This window comes from Miscanthus floridulus, chromosome 19, assembly GCF_019320115.1.
Source record: "Miscanthus floridulus cultivar M001 chromosome 19, ASM1932011v1, whole genome shotgun sequence".
Lineage (NCBI taxonomy): Eukaryota > Viridiplantae > Streptophyta > Magnoliopsida > Poales > Poaceae > Miscanthus > Miscanthus floridulus.
The window spans coordinates 4,223,712-4,251,242 of NC_089598.1; the positions used below are offsets into that span (position 1 = coordinate 4,223,712).

At 47.3% G+C, this 27,531-nt stretch overlaps 2 pseudogenes; one reads left to right on the top strand and one right to left on the bottom strand.

Annotated features, from left to right (window-relative positions):
- Positions 1-3,108: 3,108 nt before the first annotated feature.
- Positions 3,109-9,373, bottom strand: LOC136526737 (pentatricopeptide repeat-containing protein At5g08510-like; annotated as a pseudogene).
- Positions 9,374-13,349: 3,976 nt separating this feature from the next.
- On the top strand, positions 13,350-26,060 carry LOC136525410 (oligopeptide transporter 7-like; annotated as a pseudogene).
- Positions 26,061-27,531: the final 1,471 nt, after the last annotated feature.

Consider the following 27,531-nt stretch of genomic DNA (forward strand, 5'->3'; position numbering starts at 1 on the left):
GGCGAGTCAAGAAGGGTAAGCCTGGTGCAGTGGCGAGAGCTGTCTCACTGAGTCACCAGATCATGGGTTCGAAGCATCCTCTCCACAGATTTTGTGGGGGAAGGGTTGCCTCGGTTTTTCCCTTCCCCAGACCACACTCACGTGGGAGGGCGAGTCACATGCACTGTTCTTCCCTCCCCCTCCTTTGCTTGGCAGTTCCAAGTCATTATCATCCATGACTCCATCGATCGCGTCGAGAACGTGTGGACACTTGCATTGCCGTCCAGGTAAGCCGTTGCACTTAGTTTAATTTAATGCATTATTGTTGAGTCAAGGTCTTCTGCGACGACGACACTGCAGACAAAGAAATACTAAAAATAAAAACGGACCACTAAAAACTTCTGAACCAAGCACCGGTAGCAACTGTGAACTGACCTCACCTCAGACAACGTGGCTTGTTAGCACAATCGGCGATGACTCGGAGTCTTCAGAAGATGAAGACCAAGACATATCTTAAGCGCAATTGCGATCATGATCGCCATAGGAATGGTTAATGACAGCTGGATCTTTTGAAACTTGTCAGTTAGTTCTTGGAAGAAGGACCCCAATATGGTTGGCCAAGCCCAAGATTTTGTACTTCAAGCATGATGTCTGTTCATTTCTTGCAAACTAATAATGTCCAAGTGCTTCAAATCATAGAGCGCGTTTAATTTGTCGCGCAGCAAATCTTGGTGTTTGGTGCAGGAACCTTCATCTGAGATTCTCAGATCAGCTTCTGGTACACACAAAAGAAGATCCTAGCTAGTGCCAACAAGAAGCAGATATAGAAAGCCCTCCTTGCTTTAGACCATGCATGTGTCCATGTTCAGCACAACAAATTCTTGGCATCCACTGATGAAATGATCTGCTCAACACACACACTCTCACTAGTATACTAGACCAGTGACCAGTAGGAATCTATTGACATGTTCCAGCCGGACACTGAATTATCTTTACATCAGTATGTGGCAATCCCTTTCAATTCCAACGGCGACATCTCATGCATGCCTCTGCCTTTCATAGTGCCTACCATCCAATCAGTGTAAGACACGGCGGTGGTGGATTATCATGTGGTTAAGACACCGACCACCCTACTACTGATCTCTCGCCATTACTCACTGACCACGACCTCACACACAATCATTCTGTCAATTTCATCACACGAAATTTCCGGGCAGGATCGCTGCACGTCAACACGACGTGAATGCGAAGATTGGCCACCATGACATACATTGATACATGGAGGCCAAAGACTTGGAGCCAGTCAGGTCAACCATAAAGTAGTGCCGGCAGTTGGTGTTGCCAAATTGATTAAGCTTCTCTGTTCTTAAAATAATCTGGAGAAGGATACAAAGCAGTGTACTTTGTACTACCTGATGGTGTCATGGAGATAACTACAATAGCACAGCACTGTGTAGTAACCCAAAATTTCAACTCAAAGACATGGACAACTAACTATAAAGCAGTCTACTTCTACCATACATCTAAACGTCTGATTATTTTAGATAAATATCTGAATGTATGATACATGGGTCAGAAGATGAGCCTAATCCCATTTGGCTTCTGACACTACTATTTCCACAGGGGAACAAGCATCTACTATCTGGTGTCTCCTGATTTCAGTGCGTCATCAAGCATCCAGAGCACTACCAGCACTAACTTCCTGGATCAGCCAACTTTTCAAATGCAATAGGACCAGACACAAAATCATAGAGCTGATTATTTCAACAAGAGAAACAACGACAAAAGTAAAAAGGAAGATGCTGCGTCATGTTCATTTCGTCAGCATTTACAAGTCATGTCAAGCATCTAACGTTATGATTACGCTCCTAATTGTGAAACTGACCCGGTGAAATTGTTCTTTTTTGCACAAGCACATGGTGATCTGAACATTGACCAGTGTCCTTCTGGAAGTGTCCTACCTGAGCAAATCTTTCTGCTTGTTTGTGCCGATACGTTCACACCTTAAGCAGCAGCAGTCATTTTCAAGTTTCATGGAATCCAGACTGATCCATAGTACAAAAATGAAGTTTTTAGCTAAAAGTTGTAAACTCGTTCAATATATGAGCCGCCACTAAAAGTTGTAAACTTGTTCAATATATGAGCCGCCGTTGTAGAAAGGAACTAAGGAACACAATGAATCCAATGAAACATGACAAAATGTATACTGCAAAGGCGGAGAGCATATCTTTTTAAGAAAGTGGAGGACAAATGAGGCTTCTTATGTCTCGCATTCGACAATTTCATGTTTGAATTGCTTCCAGTCTGCATCTAATATGAGGGTGATCACGAAACCACGGCTGCAAAGTGCTCTATAGAGGCAACCATGAGAATACGATGGGCACAAATATGACGCTGATCATTCCTGCATCATACTTCCAAGCAATCTCATGCACAACCCCATGGTTTGAAAGTTCCTCTATTTCTTCCGCGATGAGCTGCCATGGCAAACGACGAGGTAGTAAGGTAGTTAGATAAATGCATCAAAGCAGAAAACATACAACAACAACGACAAAGCAGAAAACATACACTGCATCAAAACTAAATCACTAAAACATATAAGCTTTCTCTGTAATAGTTCTCCAGTTTCTGTTTAATAACTTGCATGTCAGATCCAAATTTCACAATTTAAAAGCGAAGCAGAGGAATTCACCTGCAATTTTATGTTTCTTTCTGCCTAGTGCTCTTGCACCTCTGAATTGTACGAACAAGAGAAATAACCATTTGGTAGTAGAGGAAAATCCGTTGATATTCAGGTGGTGCATTCACTTGATAGGTCACGTCTTCTGTTGCCTCCTTGGTGTATCCCTTCGCAGTTCAATTTAATATGGGGGATCAGAGCAAGTAGTCCGTGATTTTCTCAGTTTCTTCTCCCATAAAAGAGAGAAAAGATGGTGACGGAAAAATTAGCTTTCCACTTCTGAATTTTCCAAGTTGACAAGTTCCATGGTCAGTGTGATGCTATCCAGGGTGTCATATACCATCTCGTATCTTGGATGCGACTTATCCTCAACCAGGAACGTGATCAATCTCAAGTGATTTTCTCAGTTTCTTCTCTCATAAAAGAGATAAAAGATGGTGACGGAAAAATTAGCTTTCCACTGCTGAATTTTCCAAGTTGACAGGCTTCATGGTCAGTGTGATGCTATCCAAGGTGTCATATACCATCTCATATCTTGGATGCGAATTATCCTCAACCAGGAACTTGTGCATCCTACCATCTAACTCAATAAAGCTGTAACCAGCAGATTTCTTGTGATCTTTTTCCTTTAGCAACTTCCATACCTGGGCAACACCGTCCCATTTGCCATGTGACGCGTATATATTTGAAAGGATCAATAGGTTTGCTGTATTCTGTGGCTCCAGGTGCATTAGTTTTTCCACTGCTAGTTCCGCTAGCTCCAAGTTGCCATGGAAGCTGCAAGCTCCAAGAAACGCTCCCCAGATTACGGCATCAGGCTCCATTGGCATGCTCGCGATCAGACTGTCAGCTTCTTTTAGCAGACCAGCACGCCCCAGCAGGTCAACCATGCAACCATAGTGCTCGATTCTTGGCTTCAGACCGAACTCCTCTCTCATTGAGTTGAAGAGCAGCTTGCCTTCATCCACCAAGCCTCCATGAGTACAGGCCAAAATGACTCCAACAAATGTAATGCCATCTGGTTTAGCCCCTGTCATCTAAAGAGAGTAAAATCAGCTCTAGGTTTAGCAACTACGTGGCAGTAGTAGGTAATCTGGATTTAAGGTTAAGGTCACTAGTTTGGTGCTTGAAAACATATTTGATTCTCTAGGCCATCTCTGCAACCAAGTTCGCTGCAATGCAATGCAATGCAAATGGTTGAAGTAATAAGACCATTAAAATAGTGCAAGCAAGAAATCCTCACCCTCAATTTATGAAACAAGCCCAGCGCCTCCCTCCAGAGTCCATGCACGGCAAACGCCATGATCATCGAGTTCCAAGAACAAAGATCCCTCCGCGTCCCGATGCCCCGAAACACCATCCAAGCCCGACGAATGCTGCCACACTTGGCATACATCTCGATCAAAGCATTCGCGACATAGACATTCCTAAACATCCCCCTCCCCCTCGCGTACCGCTGCACCTTCTTCCCCAGCGCCAAGGCCCCGACCGCGGCGTGAGAAAATGGTGATTCTGCCATTACGAAAACTGGGCTTCGCAATTTTGCCATCCCGTAAATGGGATTCGCCCGTTTGCCATTTTCAAACGATACACACCTGCAAATATGCCCTGCGGAGGATTTGTTGCCAAATTAATTTTTTTTTTGCTGCGGCATCTCTTTCTTCCCGTTTTGCCCCTGAGCCTTATCCCTTCGTTCCTTTTCATTCACCGTATCTTCACGGGAGAGAGAGCACGGAGAGAACGGGAGAGAGACGAGACGAAGACGAACAGAGGGAACTGCTCCACCGCCGCCGATGCCGCCGACGGCCGACAGCAGCCCACCTCCACGGCCCTTTCCTTCCCAGCCACGGCCTCCGCGCTAGGCCGCCGCCGCGTCCGCGCCAGGCCGCTGCCGCCGCCCCGACGCGTCTGCGCCAGGACGCCGCCGCTGCCCCAACGCGTCCGCTCCAGGACGCCGCCGCTGCCCCGACGCCAGATATGGGTGAGGCTTCGTCTAGTTCGTCGTTCATCCCAACAGCTGCCCTTTCTCTGTATCCACTTGGCCCTAGCGGGATCCCCCTCATTCCATGCCCAGAATGTGGTGATAAAGTAGTGGAATGCAAATCCTGGAAGAACAACGGCAAAATTTTCTTCAAATGCGTAAACTACGATGAATTTGTGAGTATATAATGATCTGTTTTTGTCATATAGAAATGGATGAACTAGGTACTGTGTCAAGATTTGGATAAATAGTTTGTGTTATGTATTGTCATTTCCATAGGCAGTGAAGAAATGTCCATTCTTTAGGTGGACTGATGCTTACAAGAAAGTAGTTGCAAAGAAGATTAAAGAAGACATGGAAAAGAAACGAAAAGAAGAAATGCAAGCTGCAGTAGCATACGAAGGTCATGGTGAAACTAAAGCCTTGGTCGAAATGAAGCCTAATTGCAGGATTTACGAGGAAGAGAGGATGGATCTCAAGATGGACAAGCTTATCGTTCTGGTGCAGCTGTTGGTGGTGCTGTGTTTACTAATTGCAGTCCTAGTTCTTTTAGGTGTGGTAGTGCTTATTAGCAAGTGAAGTTGTTTAGTAACTGTGTTGTAGAAGTGTGGGGTACGACTCCTGGTGGTGGTCTGTTTAGTAACTGATTTGTAGAATGTGTTGTAATGACATCTCAGTCCTATGAAATGAAGATGTTTTTCTGGAACCGACCTGTATTTTTTACTTGTTTTATGCAGAATTTTGACATAATTTTGCTTGAATTTGGACAGAATTTCAATAGAATTTGGACAAAATCAAGCTTAACCAATGTTGCATATAGATTGGTAATTTTTAAGATCAGTGTGAATAATGGTATTACAATTATGGCATTCACCAGAAAGGCCAGAAACACTGGTTTCAACAACATCAAACTTGCAAGCCTGTAAGAAATTATATTCAGTTAAACAAAGCTCAGTATTGTATTTTATGCCCCTTCTCAAGAAAAAAAATCCAACAGTTTAGAAGATGCTCTAACCAATATTGAATCCACAACCTCTTCAATTTTATAACTGCAAAAGAGTGTGTGGGCATCTGTAATTAAATGTTTACTGTTTACATCAATAAATAAGCATCAGATTTCTAAATTATGAACCTTCATGATCACAAATGAAACTTTTCCACAGTAATGCAGTAAGCAGAATTTCTCCCAGTTGGCCATTCTCTTATCCAGTCGATCCTTTACGACATGGTGAATAGCACATGTTATGGAGCTTGCAATACACAAGTACGACTGACTAAAACATTCAAAGCACCCAAGCATCTAAGTGCAATGCTATGGTTGGAAGCTTAGTCCACTCTAGATCCCGATGCACACAATGAAGTCATGCATTTCAGTTCTCTGTTTTTTCACTGTAAAGCTCTGCAGACAAGCAGGAACAGAAATGTGCATATCACTTAGCGAATCAGCTAATGGTCTCCACACCACTACATAAAGAACATCGAGGGAACCTGATAACATGCGGGAGGAATTTGAATTCAGGTGCAGTGCAGAACAACTGGTAGCATTTAAGATAGGTAGCATTTCTGTTACAATAACATAGGTCCAAATAACATGCGGGAGGAATTCAAGTACATGTCCAGATAAATTCAAGATAGATAGCATTTAAGTTACAATAACATAGGTCCAAATAAATTAAATAAGGTCCAGATACATAGATACATGTCCAGAGATACGTTTTCATAGAGATCTCCATTCTCATGATGGAGATACATGTCCAGATACAATTTAAGTTACAATTTCATGATGGACATAACATTCCAGACCGAAACCTTCAATTGGTTTTCAGTTTTCTTGGCTTGAGTTTTTTTGGTGGGCTCCTCTTTTGCACTGTCTTGTCTGGTGAGACACCTTCAGCTAGCAGGTTTTGCAGTTGGCTGCAATAAAAGTAGCACTATGAGTCACTTGTATGAAAGCAGTATACAAGTATAAAAGAATGAGAATTAATGTGTAGCATACCCTCTTGTAACCCTATTAGGGCTGTTCTGTATGATCTGGTCCCTTGTGAGCCTTGTGGGGCTGGTGAGTGTATTTGGGGCTGATGTAGGCATTTCTTGGTCATGGAGAGAAGCATCTGGGGCCGGTACTTCAATTTCTAAAGCATGCAAATCATCTGGGGCTGGTGGTGCGATTTCTTGGTCATGGAAAGCATTTGGGGCTGCTGGTTCAGTAGCCGTATCCTGAGATTTCCCTCCCTTCTTTGCTCTCTTTGTTGGGATTTTTGCATTCTCACCATACTTTGTTGTATTTTTTCTTGGCTTTCTTTTCCTGCAAGTTTGGACAAAAAAGTATTTAATGCAAGTCCAGTTATCTGTTGTCTCACCATCAATGAACCCAAAAGCAACTGGGTACATCCAGTTGTGACCATCTATACCACAAGCTGCAGCTAAATGACCATTCCATCTACCATTAAGTGCAGTAGAGTCTATGCTAAGGTATGGCCTGCATCCTTCTAAAAAACCTTCAATGCAAGGTTTCAATGCACAAAAAAATCTATGGAAATAGAAATTGCCATCTACCTCCTTGATGCCAATCTCAATAACACTACCTGGACACCTCTTCAGGACCTCTGCCCTCCAATTGAATAGCAGTTGAAAGCTCTCTTCCCATTTGCCATACAATTCTCTCAAAGCAATTTGCCTACCTCTACAAATAGTATCATAATGAATTATACACTTGTGGTCATCCTGTAAAGTTTTTTGCAGTTCCTTAGGGCCCATAGCTGTTTTCTTCCTAAGGTGATGTATTGCCTTTGAAGCAACCCAAGCACTGGTTGGTGTGGTAGTCTTCCTCCTAGCACTTGATTCACATGTATGCTTATCAACAACCACTGTCACCTGCAACAACAAAAAAATTAGTCTAAGGCAACTAATATAGAAGGGCAAAAAACATTGGCAGCCTTAAAATTATTGAAGGGAAAAAATTAATGGAACGCAAAATGAAAGTTAGTACCATAACGGTACACCCATCAGGCTGTCTACGCCCAACAAGATGCCAAGGACAATCTTCTCCCCCCTTGCAACCTCCAATATATCTTTCAGGATCTGTTTTGACAACGCGTAGTTCAAACTCTTTATTTATAGCAAATTGTCTCACCGCCAATCTAAACTCCTTCATGTTAGAATAAACTGTGCCAAGATCCATATTGGGCCGATTTGGATCGTGCACCACAGTCCTCTCCCCTGGTAAATAGTCATCAACTTCAATGACTGTCCCAGTTGTATCAATTTCTTCAGTCCTCTAACAAGTATCGGCGTTCTGTTGACTGCTAGCTTTACTGGCTGCCTTTCTTGCCTTATCAGCCTCCTCATCGTCAGCCTTAAACCCCAACAGCTCATACATCACCTCATCATCAACAATCTTAATTCTTCCCTCTTCATCTCGATTGTCCTCGATGCGTAGGCTATCCCAATCAACAAGAGGTGCCTGCATTTGCTGTGCAGGAGGTTCTACCAGTGCTAAGCTAAGGTCAGGCTCCCCATCGAGCCTAGTAAAGAAATAAAAATGTGGCACAGTAAGATTACCACCACATCTACACTTGTCGAGTCTCATCTACACACTTGGGCACAGTTAGATTACCAGCAAAGCAAGAATACGTACCCTTGGAAGAGATCTGGCCAGTTCTCCATCCACCACTTGGAGCAGCACCGGCGTTGGCCGGTAGAGCCAGGACGCCTGGCTGGCTTCGGGGAAACCCAGGAGGTGCCCTGCAGTCGATCGTCGGCGACGGCGTCGGAGGCGGCGGTGCTGGCGACGGCAGGGATCCGTTCCCTCTCTCCCTCGCTTGACCTGGAGGCGTCGTCTGTATCCCGTGTGGAACGACCGTGAGTCTCCCGTGAATGAAGAGAAGGCCTCCGTGATGCATCAGGGAGGGGCAAAACGGGTAGGCAAGTTTGCCATGGTAAAAAAATTAATTTGGCAACAAATCCTCCACAGGGCATATTTGTGGATGTGTATCGTTTGAGAATGGCAAATGGGCGAATTCCATTTGCGGGATGGCAAAATTGTGAAGCCCAGTTTTCGTAATGGGAGAATCACCATTTTCTCCCGCGGCGCACGCGGGCAGCACGCTGGTGACGGTGACCTCGTTTGGCCGCACGCCAGCCCCCTCCCACATCTCCAGGAACGTGCGCACGGCATCCTCGTGCCTCCCGTTCTGCGCGTACCCCGACACCATCGCACGTTCCGGTCGGGCATCGCCCACCCGCCCGCCGCGCGCGCACGCCGACAGCAGCGCGTTGCGCGCGGCCGCGTCACTGTGTGGCAGCTCGTCGAACACCCGCCGGGACTCGACCAGGAGGCCGGACCTGGCGTAGGAGGCGACGAGCGCGGACGCGAGGTAGGGGTCCCCGGACGACCCGGCGTGCCCGGACTTGGTCAGCAGCGCGTGCGCTCACGCGGCGAACCGTTGGGTGGTGGAGGAGGAGGACAAGAGGAGGGTGAAGGAGAGTGGGGTCAGGAGGCGGAGGCGGTGCGCGCGCGCGAAGCAGGGGAGCAGCAGCGGGTGGCGCGCGGCGGCCAGCGCGTGGAGCAGGCGGTTGTGGAGCGGTGCGGAGGGCGGGGACGAAGGGTAAGAGTCGATCAGGAGCGCGGCGTAGCGCAGGTCTCCGGCCGCGAGCACGCGCAGGAGCAGCGGCTGCAGGCGACGCTCCCCACGGCGGAGCAGGCGCGCGTGCAGCCGCTTCGCTTCCTCCATCGCCGCCGCCGTTAGGTAGGAGTAGAGCACAATAAGCAAGGTCCCTGTTTATGTTCATTGCAGTTGCTGGCTGGCCTGGAATCTCATCTCGATCGTCAAAGCACAACATACAACAGCAAGCCAGCAAAGCAGAGCCCTTGAGGCCTTGACCATTCATCAGCTACCACTAGTAGAGACGTGGACTGACAGGTACCGTACCGGCAGAGGGGCCCAGCCGCTTGAATGCTGCTCCAACCTGATTGGATTGGAGGCCGTGGTAGTTGATTCAGGTTCAGGTTCAGATTCCGCTCCATCCCTGATGGCATCGAGGAACCGTCCAAAAGGGCATATTCATCTGCGTTGCTTTCTTTTTTTGAAACTCATCTGCGTTGCTTTCATACTTCCTTGTCAGAGAGATCCGGTGGACCTACCTGCCAGTGACAGAGTCGCGGCGACTCAGGCACTCGGCTACATAGGATTACTCGCTCTCGGAAACGGAAAGCAACAGCCTTTCCTTCTCCTGCGTGCGTGTTCAGGAGGAGCAGCATCGGGGGAGAAACCAAACACCAGACGGCCCAGTCCTGAATCGGTAGGTCCATTGAACCTGGCCGGGAAAATGCAGTTGACGTGGACGAACGTGGGCACACAAGTGGCAAATGTCCATTTGCATTGCATGGAATTGCAAATAAACCACATGCATCTCCCAGTCCCAGATACGATACGCTACATGCCTAAACAGAACAGAACAGGGCAGGCAGACAGAGGAGTCGTTGGTGGTAGTTGAGTTGAATGAACAAGAACAAGCTGCCTCGCCTCGCGCGAGGAGAGGACAACAACAGCATGTAGCATATCGTCACAACATGCATGTAGCATGTTCCACAGTCATAGACTTGTCCTCACTAGTACACGCATATATATATATATATATATATATATATATATATATATATATATATATATATATATATATATATATATATATATATATATTACAAAATAACTTATTCTGTAGTCACTTTGAGTTACGATAATTACTATGTTAATTTACGAAATTATAGTAACCCCTTACTAAGTGGTTTACTATAACACTATGGTAAATATCCCATGTGTTATAGCAACCTAACTATCGTAAATATGTATTAACGTTATCGTAAATTAGTATATAAAATTATCGTAAATGGAGGTGGCTACAAAATAACTTATTTTATAGCCGGCTACTGAATAACCTCTCCATATATATATATATATACACTCCAGGGAGTAGTTACTCCCATATGTATATCTCTAGATTTAGAACTTACATGGCCCGACGAAGTATACGTAGATAGAGTACATCATTATACTATACCATCTAGGGTACTATGTATGATAAGTATGTACGTATACTTAGAGTATATGATTATACTTATTTTATATGCTACTATCATAGTATTATATAATATATTAAAAAGTATGTGCTCTTCTGATTTTTTTTCACATAGTAAAGATCTAGAGTATCTTAATATTAGTATGTCAACATACTCAAACTAATAAATGTGTATGTACATATACGCAACGTGATATATTGATTATGGGAGTAAGTACTCCCGGGAGTATAAAATGCACCATATATATATATATATATATATATATATAATATATAATATATATATATATATATATATATATATATATATATATATATATATATATATATATATATATTAAAAGAAAAATAAATAGAGACCTCGTATATGTATTTCGATGCCCAATTTTTAGGTGGCGTGGGGATCCTCTTCCCTCGTTGACCCTACAAACCAGGCCAATTTTAAGTGGCCAAATTCGCTTAAAAACTATTGTGATAAATTTTAAAAACCAGCCCAATTTTTAGGTGGCGTGGGAATGCCCAATTTTGTAGACATTCCCGTTTAAGGTCCACGCTGTAATCCATTGTGATAAACTTTAAAAAACTATACTATACTAGAGAATATGTCTATATATTGCAACGGGAGAGAAAAACCCTAGCATACCCAAACCCAATAAACATTAGCCTTATTTTTTATAGAAATTAAGAAACATTTTTTATAAGAATTAAGAAACATTTTTGTATAATTAGGTCCACAGCTTAAAAATTAGTTTATCACCAAAACTCTCCATTCAGCCCATTCCTATACCTCCTAACGACTTGCTTAAATTAAAAGAAAAGGAAAGACAACTTCGTAAATTGGGCTGCATTTATCCCAACCCCAAGCTCTGTTCGGCAGGATTTATTACGGCTGCGGCTGATTTGAAGGGTTGATTTGTTGTGAGAGAAAAATACCGTTTTATAGCTGAAAAGTAAAACTGATTCTGGCTTATAAGCTCAAGCGAACGTAGCCGTACCTAGGACAACAACAAGCTCACGGTAGGTATTCGATCCTAAATGGACGGCTGTCAGCAGTGACCAATAACACACAGCCGTCGAACTTTGTACCATGATCCAAATGACATCCCGTTGAAGGATTGAAGTAAAGATGAACGCAACACTTAGAAGAGACCTCCTCAGGGCTTACTGTTAAATTTTCGTATTTGTTACGAGCCTTTTTAATAAATTTAGACCATCAGATGAACATAAAGGCTCCGTTCGTTTCACTGAAAAAAAGCCGAAACACTGTTCTAGCTGATTTGTTGTGAGAGAAAAATATTATTTCGACTAAAAAAATAAGCTGAAAAGTACGGATTATAAGATAAGCGAACATTATCAAAATCCAAACGGTATTAGAGGAGTCCTGTCACTGAGTGGACAGACGCAGGAGGGGTTGGAGCCCACTTGTCATTGAGTGGAAGAGGACGACAGATGGAAACGATACTACTTTTAATATTAGATAGATATAGAGATATGTTGTATAGAGATGAGGTATCAAATACAACTTTTTTGGAAAAAGTCTATTCCACCCCCTCAACTATAGAAGGTGGTCTACATAACCCCCTCAACTATGAAACCGTCTGTTTTACCCCCTGAACTTTCCAAAACCGTCTAATTTACCCCCTGGGCGGTTTTGCTACAGTAACAGTGGGCCTGCTACAGTGACAGCGGGTTTGCTACAGTACCGGTGTTTTGAATTTTCTTTTTTGTTTATTTTCATTGAATTTTTGAAAAATCATAGTAAATCATAGAAAAATCGTAAAATAAAAAATCTAATTTTATTGGACTCCACATGAGTAGATCTACACAGTGAATATATAATACGGTATGTTTTAGTACAAATTTTTTTTGTAGCTTTAGATTAATTGGAAAATCCAATTTTGTCTGTAATTAATTAGAATTTATCTATAACTAAGTTATACATAGTCCAATGAGTACGAAATTTTTACTATAGTTCAAGCATACAATAATTAGCGTACCATAAAAATTTCACCATAATTGGACCATAGAAGCTGCAGCTATGAATTATTCCAATTAATTACAGACAAAACTAGATTTTCCAATTAATCTAAAGCTACAAAAAAAAATTTGTACTAAAGCATAATGTATTATATATTCACTGTGTAGATCTACTCATGTGGAGTCCAATAAAATTAGATTTTTCATTTTATGATTTTTCTATGATTTACTATGATTTTTCAAAAATTCACCGAAAATAAATAAAAAAAAGGAAATTCAAATTGCCGAAACTGTAGCAAACACGTTGTTACTGTAGCAAACCGTCGTTACTGTAGCAACCGCCGCTGAAAACCACCCAGGGGGTAAAATAGACGGTTTTGGAAAGTTCAGGGGGTAAAACAGACGGTTTCATAGTTGAGGGGGTAAAGTAGACCACCGTAGTTGAGGGGGTGGAGTAGACTTTTTCCCAACTTTTTTTATATACAAAAAAGTCTAAAGACACACTAACACGCAAATAAGTTATCAGTTGGCACGCAGATATTTCCACAAACATCCCTGTCCCACAAAATTTCAGAACAAAACAGTGCGGACAACTACGGGAACAACAGGAGTGTGTGACCCCAAAAGGCCAAAGGCCTGGACAGGTAGGCACACATGCCACATCCCCCACCAGCAGCTACCATGGCATCCTCTCCACCTCCTCCTCCTCGCCAGGAAGAGGAACAGGAACAGGGACGGGAAGAGGCGCACCACCATGATGGTGGCGGCGACGGCGACGACCAGATCACCACCCCGCTCCGTAAGCATCTACCGTCTGTCTCCGTCGTATCATGCACCACCCTGCCTTGTCGGCTGTCAATCGTGTTCATTCAATCATTCCTAATGATGGACTGTTGTGCAGTGGTGGAAGCGACGACGTCGACGTCGCGCAGCTCGCCGGGCTACGAGGACTCCTCCGACGACTTGTTGGAGGGAGAGAACTCGCCCATCGAGGAGGTGGCACTGACGGTGCCAGTGGGGGACGACCCGTCGACGCCGGTGCTGACGTTCTGGATGTGGGTGCTGGGCACGGCGTCGTGCGCGCTGCTGTCGTTCCTGAACCAGTTCTTCTCACTACAGGAAACCGGGACTTTGCCCAGTGCTCAAATCTTTGACGAGTGCCAAATATCGGGCACTCGGCAAAGGCCACCTTTGCCGAGTGCCGCACTCGGCGAAACTTGGCACTCGGCAAATAGGGCTTTGCCGAGTGTCTGGCACTCGGCAAAATAAGGCACTCGGCAAAGCCAAACTTTGCCCAGTGCCAGACACTCGGCAAAGTTGGGCACTCGGCAAAGAGGCGCCCAGGGATAACGGTACCCAACGCCGTCCTCTTTGCCGAGTGCCTTCTCTTTGGCACTCGGCAAAATATTGGCTTTGCTGAGTGCCTAGGGCTAGCACTCGGCAAAATATTCACTTTGCCGAGTGCCAAACCCTGGCACTCGGCAAAATAAATTTTTTTTTTGTTTTTTGCCACCAACTTTTTTTCTTAGATTTGTATTTGTACCATGAACAACATGTTCAAATTTGGCACAATTTCATTGTTGTTTGCTATATTTCTTCACTTTATTTCGTTTTCTTGCAATTTTCCGAAAAATGTAGGTATCGAATAATAGTTTTGATCCATTCCAAAAATGTTATTCTTGTTTGTTAGTGTCACTTTATGCTAAATCTAGGAACTGTCTCCAAATTTCGATCAACGTGCTCATGGGGCAACGTCGTAAACTTGCGTGCGAGTGGTTATTTAATTCTATAAAATTCAAACGAATCCCGAAAATCATGAAACTTGGCGAGATGTCGTGATATCACATGCATATGCGGTGGTAAAAATTTGAAAACGTTTGGAGGACGTCATCACGTATGGTGTTCACAAACGCGCGCCGTAGCCGCCCCGCCACCGCGCCGTAGCCGCTGCGCCGCCGCCGCCGGAGCCGCCGTGCCGCAGCCGCCGGCTCCCCGCGCGCCCGCCCCGCCGACTCCCCGGGCCGCGCGCCCGTGCGCCTCGGCCCCACGCCCGACGCGCCTGCGCGCCTCTGGCCCCGCGCCCGCCGCGCCCGCGCGCCCGCAGTAGGAAGGAGGAGGAGGTAGGAGGAAGAGGAGGAAGGAAAGGAGGAAGGAGAAGAAGGGGAGGAGGAAGAAGAAGAAAGAGAAGGGAGGAGAGAAGGAGAAGGGGAGAAGAGGAGAAGAGAGGAGAAGAAAGGTGCCGCCTCGGTTCGTCGACCCTCACGCCGTAGCGGTCGTCCCCGTTGTCGTCACCGGCCCTCGGTCTTCGCATTCTCGCTGGCAAGGTATGCCCTAATGTTAGTATTAGTTAGTAAGTAGTAGTGTTAGTAGTAGTAGTTAATTAGTAGTGTTAGTATTAGTTAGTAAGTCGTAGTGACAGTAGTAGTTGTAGTTGTTGTTCATAGTTTTAGTGTTAGTAGTAGTTATTGTTGTATGTATGTGGTTGATGGCCTTCGTGCCTATGTTTGGTATACATGTGGTTGTTGGCCTTCGTGCCAATGTTTTCTGCAGGTTTTGGGAACCTCTCCGTGCAGGGGAGGTGCTGCTAAAATTTTCAATGGAGTCTAACCATTTGCCTTTTCTTTGCAGGACGAGGACCGTTGGGAGGCACTCGGCGACCCCGATCGTCTTTGTCGGCGTTGTGGTTCTGCCTGCACCGCGTCGCCTCGCCACTACAGCGACTCGCCACCGCCCCACTAGCCTGACCTCATCGACACCCTAGGTATAACCCATCTTCCATACTTGTATCTCGTGTAACCCCAGTTAGGCGTCTCCCATCCGAAAGAGATACGGTCGTTGGTATGCAGATCTTTGCATACCAAATTCCGTACTTGTTTCGGATTGTCCACGTTTTTTGGACAGCCCGCGGATGCGTAGATGGGTTGGTTTCCGTGGCCCGCTCCTGTCCGAGACAGAGTTTCGGCACCACCTCCTCGTTGTTCTCCTGATACACAATCTCCCTACCAGGACGTGTATCGGGAGAACAACGGGGAGGTGCTGCCGAAATTCTGTCTTGGATAGGAGCGGACCATGGAAGCCAACCTCATCTACACATCCTCGGGTGGGATTAGGACCTATCCTTCACCTATTAGATGTATAGTAGGAACGCCTTGTGGATTTACCTGCAGTTTTTATTACTCGCTTACATATGCATGTGCCAGAGGATGAATAACCGTGAGTGGATGTACACGGGCCACGCAAGTATGACCCCAGAATGGATGACCAAGACCAATGCTTTCCTGGAGCATGCATTTGGCGAGGCTGCTAAAGGGTCAGCCCGGATGCCGTGTCCATGCAGCAGATGTGGCAACAAGAAAAGAAAAATTAAGAGGCTCGTGTGGGAAGATCTTATCAAGTATGGATTCACGACAAACTATACCCGCTGGATCCACCATGGTGAAGCCGATCGTATTAGAGAGGAGGTGGTGAGACAGCGTCTCGAGGATTATGATGGAGATGGCGGGGTAGTAGACTGGATGGATGACATTCAGTAGGCACGGTTCAGTGAAGGATTGGAGGAGAGGCCAGAGGAAAGCGCAAAGGCGTTCTATGATATGCTGTCTTCAGCGCAGAAGCCCTTGCACGAAAAGACAACGGTATCGTAGCTGGATGCAATTGGACGCATCATGGGGTTGAAGTCGCAGTTTAGCATGAGTCGGGACAACTTCGATGGTATGTTGGCAGTTTTTGGATCCCTGCTTCTGGAGGATCACATCCTGCCGAAGAACTTGTACGAGTCATAGAAACTTCTTCGTGCACTTAAGATGCCGTATGAGCAGATCCATGCTTGTCCGAATGGATGCGTCCTTTTTAGGAAAGATCACGAGGGAGCAACGCACTGTCCAAAGTGCAAATCCTCTAGGTACCTGGAGGTCGACACTAGTGATGGCAAGAAGGAACAGCTGAGTATCCCTACAAAGGTCCTACGGTACCTTCCTTTCATACCAAGGATCCAACGGCTGTACATGACAGAGGAGTCCGCGAAACAGATGACATGGCACAAAAATGGCAAAAGGTACAATCTGGACAAGATGGTACACCCATCGGATGGCGACACCTGGACCCATTTCGATGGCATACATCGTGTTAAAGCTGAGGAGGCTCGCAATGTACGTGTAGCGTTGGCAACAGATGGGTTCAACTCATATGGATTGTCCGCGGCCCCATACACTTGTTGGCCCGTGTTCGTGATACCCCTGAATCTCCCCCCCGGTGTCATCTTTCAACCCAAGAACGTATTTTTGTCGCTGATAATTCTTGGACATCCGGGGAACAATATGGGTGTGTTCATAGAGCCTGTGTTCGATGATTTGATCGATGCTTGGGAAAAGGGGGTACTGACATACGACCGAGCTACAAAGAGAAACTTCACAATGCATGTGTGGTACCACTACTCCCTGCATGACTTCCTGGCGTATGGCCTATTCTGCGGGTGGTGTGTTCACGGGAAGTTCCCATGCCCAATATGCAAGGCAGGTGTGAGGTTCACTTAGCTGAAGAGTGGTGGCAAGTTTTCTTTGTTCGACCAACATCGTCAGTTCCTCCCCCTTGACCATCCATTTAGACGAGACATGAAGAACTTCACGAAAGGTGTTGAAGTCACCGATCCCGCACCTCAGATGATGACCGCTGCCGAGATCCGCGCTAAGATAGAGGCTCTCAAAGTTGATAAAGAGAAAGGTCATTTTGATGGATATGGTCAGTACCACATGTGGACTCATAAATCGAGCTTGACTGGGCTTCCCTATTTCAACGATCTTCTTCTTCCACACAACATTGATTTAATGCACACAGAGAAGAATATTGCCGAGGCGCTTTGGGGAACACTCATGGACACAGAAAAGTCAAAGGACAATGTTAAGGCAAGAGTGGACCTGGCAGCACTGTGCGATAGACCAAAGCAAGTGATGAAGACTCCCGCGCCTGGCAAGAAATGGAAAAGGACTTCGGTCGATTTTGTTTTGAAGAAGGACCAAAGGAGGGAAGTATGTCAGTGGGTTCAATCGTTAATGTTCCCTGATGGGTATGTGTCGAATCTGAGGAGGGGAGTGAACGTGTCCACTTGCCGAGTGTTAGGGATGAAGAGTCATGACTTCCACATATGGATTGAGCGGCTCCTTCCAGCGATGACCAGAGGTTTCGTCCCCGAGCATGTGTGGCACGTCCTGGCAGAGTTGAGCTATTTCTTCCGCCAGCTTTGTGCCAAGGAGCTATCTCGGGCCGTGATTGATGACTTAGAGAAAGTGGCACCTGTGTTGCTCTATAAGATGGAGAAGATCTTCCCACCCGGCTTCTTCCTCTCAATGCAGCATCTGATTTTGCACCTGCCTCACGAGGCACGAATAGGAGGGCCCGTGCAAGCTCGTTGGTGCTATCCAATTGAGAGATGTCTAAAGGTTCTTCGAAAAAAGTGTAGAAATAAAGCCAGAATTGAGGCATCCATGGCAGAGGCATTCATTCTTGAGGAGGTGTCAAACTTCACAACATCATACTATAAGGATAGCCTTCCCAGCGTGCACAATCCAATCCCTCGTTACAACACCGACGATAGGTCATCAAATCTCAGCCTTTTCAAAGGTCAACTTGGCAGGGCAAGCGCTTCGAGCACCAAGACCTTGCGGAATGATGAGTGGCGCACTATCATGTTGTATGTGTTGTTGAACCTTGACGAAGTGAACCCTTATGTGCAGTAAGTTCTCAATGAGCTTGTTACATACGCCATCACTATCGTCTATCTATCCAACCCCCTTGTCTCTTGCTTTTTCAGGGAATTTCTGAATACATACTGGACAGGAAATAGGGATCCTTCCCCTCAAGAACAAGATAGTCTTCTCAAAGATGGTGTGCCCGATTTCATTTCATGGTTCGAAAAGAAGGTACCATCCAATTTACATCGTTCCATCTGTGACATCCCACTTTGCTCCTACGAGCGAGTAATGATCTATCCGCCCTCACCTTACAGGCATGCACGGATGCGGAAATGGATGAAGAGTTGAAATAGGTTGTCAAAGGCTTCCCCTATAGGGTCAAGTCATTCACCGTATATGATGTGAATGGCTATCGCTTCCACACAAGAAGCCACGAGCTCAGTCGGCCCAATCGAAAAACCACGAATACTGGAGTTCGTACGCCCGGCACCGATGACCACGACTACTACGGCATAGTCAAAGAAATATACGAGCTCAACTTTGAGCTTCGCGGAGGTCATAAGCCAGTCGTATTCAAATGCCATTGGTTCGATCCCAATGTCACGAGAAGAGCCCCTGAGATTGGACAAGTTGAAATTCGACAAGATTCCCTCTATCAAGGAGACGATGTCTATATTGTGGCTCAATAGGCCACGCAAGTTTATTATCTTCCATGGGCGTGCCAAAAAGATCCCACTCTTGAGGGTTGGTACCTTGCGCAGTTGGTATCACCGCATGGCAAAGTGCCTGTCCCAAATGATGAGGATTACAACTTTGACCCAAACACATATACAGGGGAGTTCTATCAACCCGAGGGGCTAGATGGCATGTTTCACATAGACATGTTTTCGCTGATGGGCATGGAAGTAGACAATGACATTGATGAGGACGATGGAGATGAGGACGATGGAGAAGAGGTGCAAAATGCCAAAGACTTAGCACTGCTTGAGCGATTACGGTTTGGCGTTGCCATTGATGACAACGATGGAGATGAGGCGGAAATGTTAGACAATATTGCTAGTGATGACGACACTTATGATCCAGCCGCTGCCGATCCTGAAGATTATTTCTAATTCATGTAATACTATATTATTATTATTTTCTAGTTATGTTTCGTTTATTTTGCATCTCTATATTTGTCTATATTGTGCTAACTGGTTTACTCTTTGTATTTGCAGGCACTCGACAAAATGCCGGGCGGAAGGCGGACCCGGACCTGCAACTCGCTCTACGCGAGGACGACTCAGGAGGCGGAGGCGGAGGCGGAGGCGTCGGCGAGGAGCCGTCCGGCCCGCCGCCCCCACGGCCGTCCGAGGAGGGCGGTGCAGTCGTCTGCCATCCCCCCGCCCAAGGAGGACCGGACGACGACCACTGACGACGAGGACTAGCAGTTGGCCCCCCAGACAGGAGGGGGTGACACTTCATCTGGGGGGGTGGCGGGGGGGTGACACTTCCTCTGGGGGGTGGCGGGGGTTCCACTTCGAGCACCTCATCGGCACCGTACTTGCGCGGGTCCTCGCAGCTCCCGACGCGGCCGATCCCGTTTTAGAGGAGGCCGGTGATTCGTCCCAAGGGCGACAAGTAAGTATCCGTTCATTTTGCATCTCTTCTTGTTCATATGCTGAAAACCGAACTGCGGACTAACAATTCTTCTTACTGACTCCTATAGGAACTGGGAACTTGTGTCCGGGGGCGATCATCGGCAGTGCAATGGGATCCTCGGCGGCCTGATCCGCCTACACTACCCTGGTTTGGTCACCCACGCCCAGGTTGAGTCGCCTCCGTGGATGTGGGACCACTTCAACTCCGCCGTGGACGCCGTGTACGGCACCGTACATGAGCGGATCAGGCGTGAGTTCTGGGTGAGTCTACATCACACTACATTGCTCAATACTATGAAATCATTAGACGTTCTTGAAATAATGAAAGGACATATGATGTCTGTATGCAGGACTTCTTCACGTTGGAGGAGGGGCATGACCCCGCCTGGGTGATGAAGGTGCAGGACAGGGCATGCAGGGGCCGAGTCACGAACCTGTACTACGAGGCGAGGCTGCAGTGCCACATCAACCACTCGTGCGACGTCCTTGGTCGGTACCCGGGGAAGAGCGAGGCCAGGACCATGACACTCACCAGGGAGCAGTACCTCATAGTAAGTTATAAAACATTGTTACTGACTCATTCCATGAAGAATAGGTAGCCTTCATTTTATATTCTAACATTTCTAATACAATACTTGATGGCATGCAGATGTGTCCTTCTTGGTGCGCCACCCACAGAGACTGTTGGGCGACCATCGTGGACAAGTGGGTCTCCGATGAGTGGAGGGAGAGGCACGCCCTCTGTCAGGAGTGCCGCCTGCAGATGGGTGGGCCGACGCACCACCAAGGCAACCGGCCCCTCAGTTCGTACGTCCAGGCCTGGGTACACGCTACGCACTTATTTATTTATTTGTTCTAATGCTCAATTCTCATTACTTCTAATCGTCTTTGTGTTTTCCTCGCAGTCCCAGTCGCATGATGGCCAGGAATGCAACGAGTTCATGGCGTACGCCATGGCACACAAGGGCAAGGCGACAGCCCCGTACACCGTCTACAACCCGGAGGATGGGCCCGAGGCGTACAGCAACACGAGCGTCCACAGCAAGCTCACTGACTACGCCTCGTCGGCCCGCGAGCGGCATGGGGAGGACTTCGACCCCACCACCCAGCCCCTTGATACCGACCTCGTGATGAGGCTCGGGGGAGGGAAGCAGCACGGCCGGTACTGGATGGCCTCCAACATGGTCGACTCGACCTCTGTGCCCAACCTCATCCAGATCCGAGCACAGAGCACGAGCTCCTCTGTCCCCATTCGACCTCGGCAGGCGAGCACACTGCAGCAGATGGCGGCACTCCAGGTTAGTTCTATTTCATTCGTCGTTCATTATTTTTACACATGTACCTTGCATTTGCATTGTTTAAACGTTGGTGATTGAATATTGCAGGCCACTGTGGAGAGGATGGAGGCCGAGAGGGAGGCCGAGAGGGTCGAGAGGGAGAGGGAGAGGGCCCAGAGGGATGCCGAGAGGGCCGAGTGGGAGGTCCTGAGGGCCCAGAGGGCGGCCGAGGCGCAGAGGATGCAGGACATGTTCTCATTCATGTTGAGCCTCGGCACCACTCTCCTGGGTGTGGTGGTGCCCCAGTCGCTGCTCGCTCTAGTTGTGCCTCCTACTCCTCTGGCTCTAGGCACTCCGGTGAGTATATATATATGGTTGATCAAGTCCTTTAGCTTGCGTAGATACTAATGAATTCAATTCTTCTTTGTGCAACAGTCATCGGGTTCGAACCCGACTCCTTCGCCTCAGCACACACACCCCGGCTGGACAGGTCCACCACCGCACGGAGGTGCCCCTTCAGGCTCCCATTGGGATCAGTGGCAGTAGGTGGTGCCCCTTCATGTTTCATTGACTTTTCTTGATCTAGGACTTGTGTTGGATGAAGACTTCTTAGATGTTGTCATGGATTTGCACATTGGATGTGCGTGTGATGGATTATGCAGGAGGATGTGCTTGTGATGGATGTTGGATGTGCTTGTGATGTATTATGGATGTATGTGATGGATTATGTGTGCGTTTTGTGTGATGCTAAATGGCTGTGTGCTGTCTCATGTATTATATATGAGTTTTGCGTGTTTGCTTTCGAAGGAAAGCAACAAACAAAAAAAATTGTAAATTTCCCAGCTTTGCCGAGTGCCAACACTGGGCAAAGAAGTCTTTGCCGAGTGCCAAGGGTGTGGCACTCGACGAAGCTGGAAAAAATGCTGCAAAAACAGCCACTTCCCCAGTTTTGCCGAGTGCCACAGCCTGGCACTCGGCAAAGAGGTCAATTTTGCCGAGTGCCAGATGGTACCACTCGGCAAAGACTATTTTTAAAAAGATTTTTTTTAAAAAAAATGGTTTCTTTGCCGAGTGCTGAGCTGTGGCTCTCGGCAAAAATTCAAATTTTGCCGAGTGCCAGTCCCTAGGCACTCGGCAAAGCCGACGTCAAATGTTGACGGCAGTTATTTTTTTGCCGAGTGCGGGCTTAGCACTTGGCAAAGACTTTGCCGAGTGTCGATTTTTGGCACTCGGCAAAGAAATTTTTGCCGATAAAATCTTTACCGAGAGACCTTTGCCGAGTACAGCACTCAGCAAAGCCTTTGCCGAGTGCTTGGCTGGCTTTGCCGAGTACCCCAGCACTCAGCAAAGAGGACGTCTGCAGTTGTGTCTGGTACCGCAAGGAGCCGCTGACCATCACGGCCATCTCGGCGCAGATCGCGGTGGTGCCGCTGGGCAGGCTCATGGCCGCGGCGCTCCCCGCGCGGTCTGTCCTCCGTGGCACGCGCTGGGAGTTCTCCCTCAACCCGGGCCCCTTCAACGTGAAGGAGCACGTGCTCATCACCATCTTCGCCAACTCCGGCGCAGGCACCGTCTACGCCATCCACGTCATCACCGCCGTCCGCGTCTTCTACGGCAAGAACATCACCTTCTTCGTCTCCCTCCTGGTCGTCCTCACCACCCAGGTATTGTGTGGCGTCACGCGTCGCTGTACACGCTCGCCGCCGGCCGGTGCGCGCGGGTGCACGGAGAAAGCGATTTGGCGTTTGCTGCTAGCTACCTTGCTTCGTGTTGCGTGCCGTGCGAGCCTTCACTGTCTGTCACGTATTGTGTGCACGCAGGTGCTGGGGTTCGGTTGGGCGGGAATATTCCGGCGGTATCTCGTGGAGCCGGCGGCGATGTGGTGGCCCTCCAACCTCGTGCAGGTCTCCCTCTTCAGGTATTCAACTCCCAACCCACCCTGCCTGGCTCTGGCTGGCCTCCATTCTCCGACCCTGCGTGGATAACGTCGGTTTGGAGTTGCTTACATCCAAGCATGAAAGGGACTGCATTGTGACTCGTACATTGGGGCCATTTGAAAGATGAACAGAGATAAGGGGAAAAAAAGACGAACACGAACATTAGGGTTCATATTCCAGCTGGCAGGGAGTAATTTCTGAACTGTAAGGTCGTGACTGAAGTTGTGATGATGAATCACGCGATCGATCGAGAATACATACAAGAACGGAATCGCCAAGCTAGATCCGAAAGATTCCAACAAATGGCTTTTGCAACCTGTTATCATATATGAGTATTATTTTATCGTTACAACCAGCTCGTTCAAACTGTACTGGTTCTGAAAAGTAACTCACATGAAATAAAAATTTCCTTATCAGTCTTGACAATGAGGTAAACAGGCACGGCGAGAGTACAAGTCAGAGTTTATTTTTCCATGACCCAAATGAAAATTCGTTTGAGAATGCAGAGAGATTAATCAAAGATTCAGACAAATATACATGTTCATGTTTTGCCACTAATAACTTTACTACGACAACGACTTACACAAACATTGCAATATGTATCTGCTCACCAGGGCGCTCCACGAGAGAGAACGGCGGGTCAAAGGAGGCCGGCATGACGCGCAACCAGTTCTTCCTGCTGGCATTCATCTGCAGCTTCGCCTACTACATCTTCCCGGGCTACCTGTTCCAGATGCTCACGTCCCTGTCCTGGATCTGCTGGGTTTTCCCGCACTCCGTGCTCACCCAGCAGCTCGGGTCAGGCCTCGAGGGACTCGGCATTGGAGCGATCGGTCTCGACTGGTCCACCATCTCCTCCTACCTTGGGAGCCCCCTTGCCAGCCCCTGGTTCGCCACCGCGAATGTCGCTGCTGGGTTCTTCATCATCATGTATGTGATCACGCCCATTGCTTACTGGTTCAACTTCTACAAGGCGCAAAACTTCCCCATCTTTTCCGATGGCCTCTTCACCTTGACCGGGCAGACATACAACATCTCGAGCATCGTGGACTCCCACTTCCAATTTGATACCAAGGCGTACGAGAAGAATGGTCCGCTGTACCTCAGCACTTTCTTTGCCGTCACCTATGGTGTCGGTTTCGCATCCCTTACCGCGACGATTGTTCATGTTTTCCTCTTCCATGGAAGGTGAGCAAGTTCTTCTGGAGTTCCTCATTCTGCTAAAGAAAACACAATAATGAAGTTAAGAATCATGATGTGTGCTTGTGTGCAGTGAAATTTGGCAGTTAAGTAAATCAGCTTTTCAAGAAAAAAAGGTGGACATACATACAAAGCTTATGAGGAGATATAAGCAGGTCCCGGAGTGGTGGTTCATCTCCATCCTCATTGCTAACATTGCTGTCACCATATTTGCCTGTGAATACTATATTGAGCAACTCCAGCTGCCTTGGTGGGGTGTTTTGCTTGCATGTGCCATTGCATTTACCTTCACCCTCCCAATTGGAATAATCACAGCGACAACGAACCAGGTACCGGTTTTTTACACTCCGTGCATATGAGCTGAAGAGCGCAAGTTCAGACACTTCAGCTTCTTTTGCTGTATGCAGACTCCAGGCTTGAACATCATCACAGAGTACATCATGGGGTACTTATACCCTGGACGGCCAGTTGCAAATATGTGCTTCAAGGTGTATGGTTACATCAGCATGAGTCAAGCTCTGACCTTTCTTCAAGATTTTAAGCTGGGCCACTACATGAAGATTCCCCCAAGGACCATGTTTATGGCTCAGGTAAGCTATACTAGCATCTCTTCGGCACAGATACAAATATGGCTTTGTTTTATAGTGTCACTAAACAGCATCTTGTAACATGATAGGTGGTGGGAACTTTGATTGCAGCATTTGTATACCTCGGAACAGCATGGTGGTTGATGGACACAGTCCCGAACATCTGCAACACCGAGCTCCTCCCATCAGACAGCCCTTGGACCTGCCCCGGTGATCATGTGTTCTATGATGCATCAGTTATCTGGGGTCTTATTAGCCCGCGCAGAATATTTGGCGACCTAGGCACTTACTCGGCGGTGAACTGGTTCTTCTTGGGTGGAGCTATTGCCCCCTTCCTAGTATGGCTTGCACACAAGGCATTCCCAGGCCAGAGCTGGATCTTACTCATCAACATGCCTGTATTGATCGGTGCCACCGGCAATATGCCACCTGCTACTGCAGTCAACTACACCACATGGATACTTGTTGGGTTTTTGTCAGGTTATGTGGTTTACAGATATCGGCGTGACTGGTGGGAGCGACACAATTATCTGCTTTCTGGTGCACTAGATGCTGGTTTGGCATTCATGGCTGTCCTGATTTACTTATGCCTAGGCTTGGAGAACATCAGTTTGAACTGGTGGGGCAATGATTTAGATGGATGTCCTCTCGCCTCTTGTCCAACTGCCACTACCGGAGGCGGCTTCTTTGTCGAGTGCCTGAGGCACTCGGCAAAGGCCGATATACACTCGGTAAAGCCTTTGCCGAGTGTTACACTCGGCAAAGGGCGCTCGGTAAACAATTTATCGACAAAGACCTCTTTGCCGAGTGCCAATCCGACACTCGGCAAAGAAAAGTGGCCGTGACGGCGAGCGCCACCATGACGGCGGCTTTGTCGAGTGTCAAGGTCAAGCACTCGGCAAAGGTACCCGCTTTGCCGAGCGCCGTTGACTTAGACACTCCACTTTGCCGAGTGCCTGGCCCGTGACTCTCGGCAAATTTGTGATGTTTGCCGAGTGCAATGACCATTGCACTCGACAAAGCATGTTCCCAGGTAGTCACTTTGCCGAGTGTCATGGCCATTGCACTCGGCAAAGTGACTGGAAACAACCTTTTTATTTGTTTTTTACATCCCATCCAAACAAACAGAAGATATATATATATAACAAACATCACCAACATCACATATATATCATCAACAACACATATATATCACCAACACCACATATATATCACAAACGTCACATAAATATAACAAACGTCACATGTCTCACAATATATCACAAATAAGTTCACAAGCAATCCAAGTGCTCCATCATCGTCAACCACAATTGCAAATAGAAGTACCATTAACAACCACAAGTATCATCACTGATTTGGTGAAGGATTCGCTGAAGCATGAGGATCGTTCGATGCCGCCGATTGATTCTGCACAAAGAAGAAGAGATTGCATGTGTGAGACAAGATAAATATATACCATACATGAATAAAACTTTCATACTCCACTAGATTTGACCGTAAGCATGAACATACTAACTAAAACATTTATACTCACAGGAGTAGAATAGTGAGGAGTTGGAGGTGGAGGTGGAGCGAATAGCGAAGGTGGCGGAACTACACCCGTAGCGGCGCCAAGACTTTGCATGTACTGAAGAATCTCCGCCATCCTCCGCTGGTCGGCCTCCCACTCGGCCTCCTACTCGGTCTCCACCCTCTCCATCTTCGTCTGCATCTGCTCCCGTATTCTCCTCTCTTGTTCCAGCTGGGCCTACAATATATTCACCCCAATGTTACAATAATGCAAAGGAAAGGTGTGAAAAAACCAATGAACGACGAATAAACCAAGAATAACCTCGAGTGCCTCCACCCGGTGGTGTGAAGTGTCCTGCCGGGGTCGTATGGCCGGGCTCCTGCTCGTGCTGCTTGCTCAAATCTAGGAGAGACTGGGAGTAGCAGCCGAGTCGATTGCGCCATCGTCAATCCAGTACCGCCCATGCTTCTTGCCTCCTCCCACCCTCATGATGACTTCTCCATCAAGGTCCTCGGTGCTCGGATCGTACTCTGCCCCATGGACCTCCCTTACCATCGATGTGTACTCACTAAGGCGGTTGTGGACGGTCGCATTGCTGTACGCCTCGGGCCCGTCCTCCGGGTTGTAGTCGACGTCGAACATCGCCTTGCCCTTGTGGGCCATAGCAAATGCCTTGAAGATGGAGCAAGGCTGGTCACCATGTGACGCCGACTGCGAGAAAAACAGCAAGATGATTAGAAATCATGCAGAATTGAGCGTTAGAATAAATAAATGAATTTGCGTACCCATATTTCTGCGTATCCGCTGAGGTTGCGGCTACCTTGATGGTGTGCTACACCTGGCATCATCAAACGCCGCTCCCGGCACAAGTTGTGCGTCTCCTCCCACTCGCGTGAGCACCACTTGTCCACCATCTGTTCCCAGCACTGGGGATGCGCGACGCACCAATAAGGAATCATCTACAGGCCATCAAGTACATGACATATCAGAAGATAAAA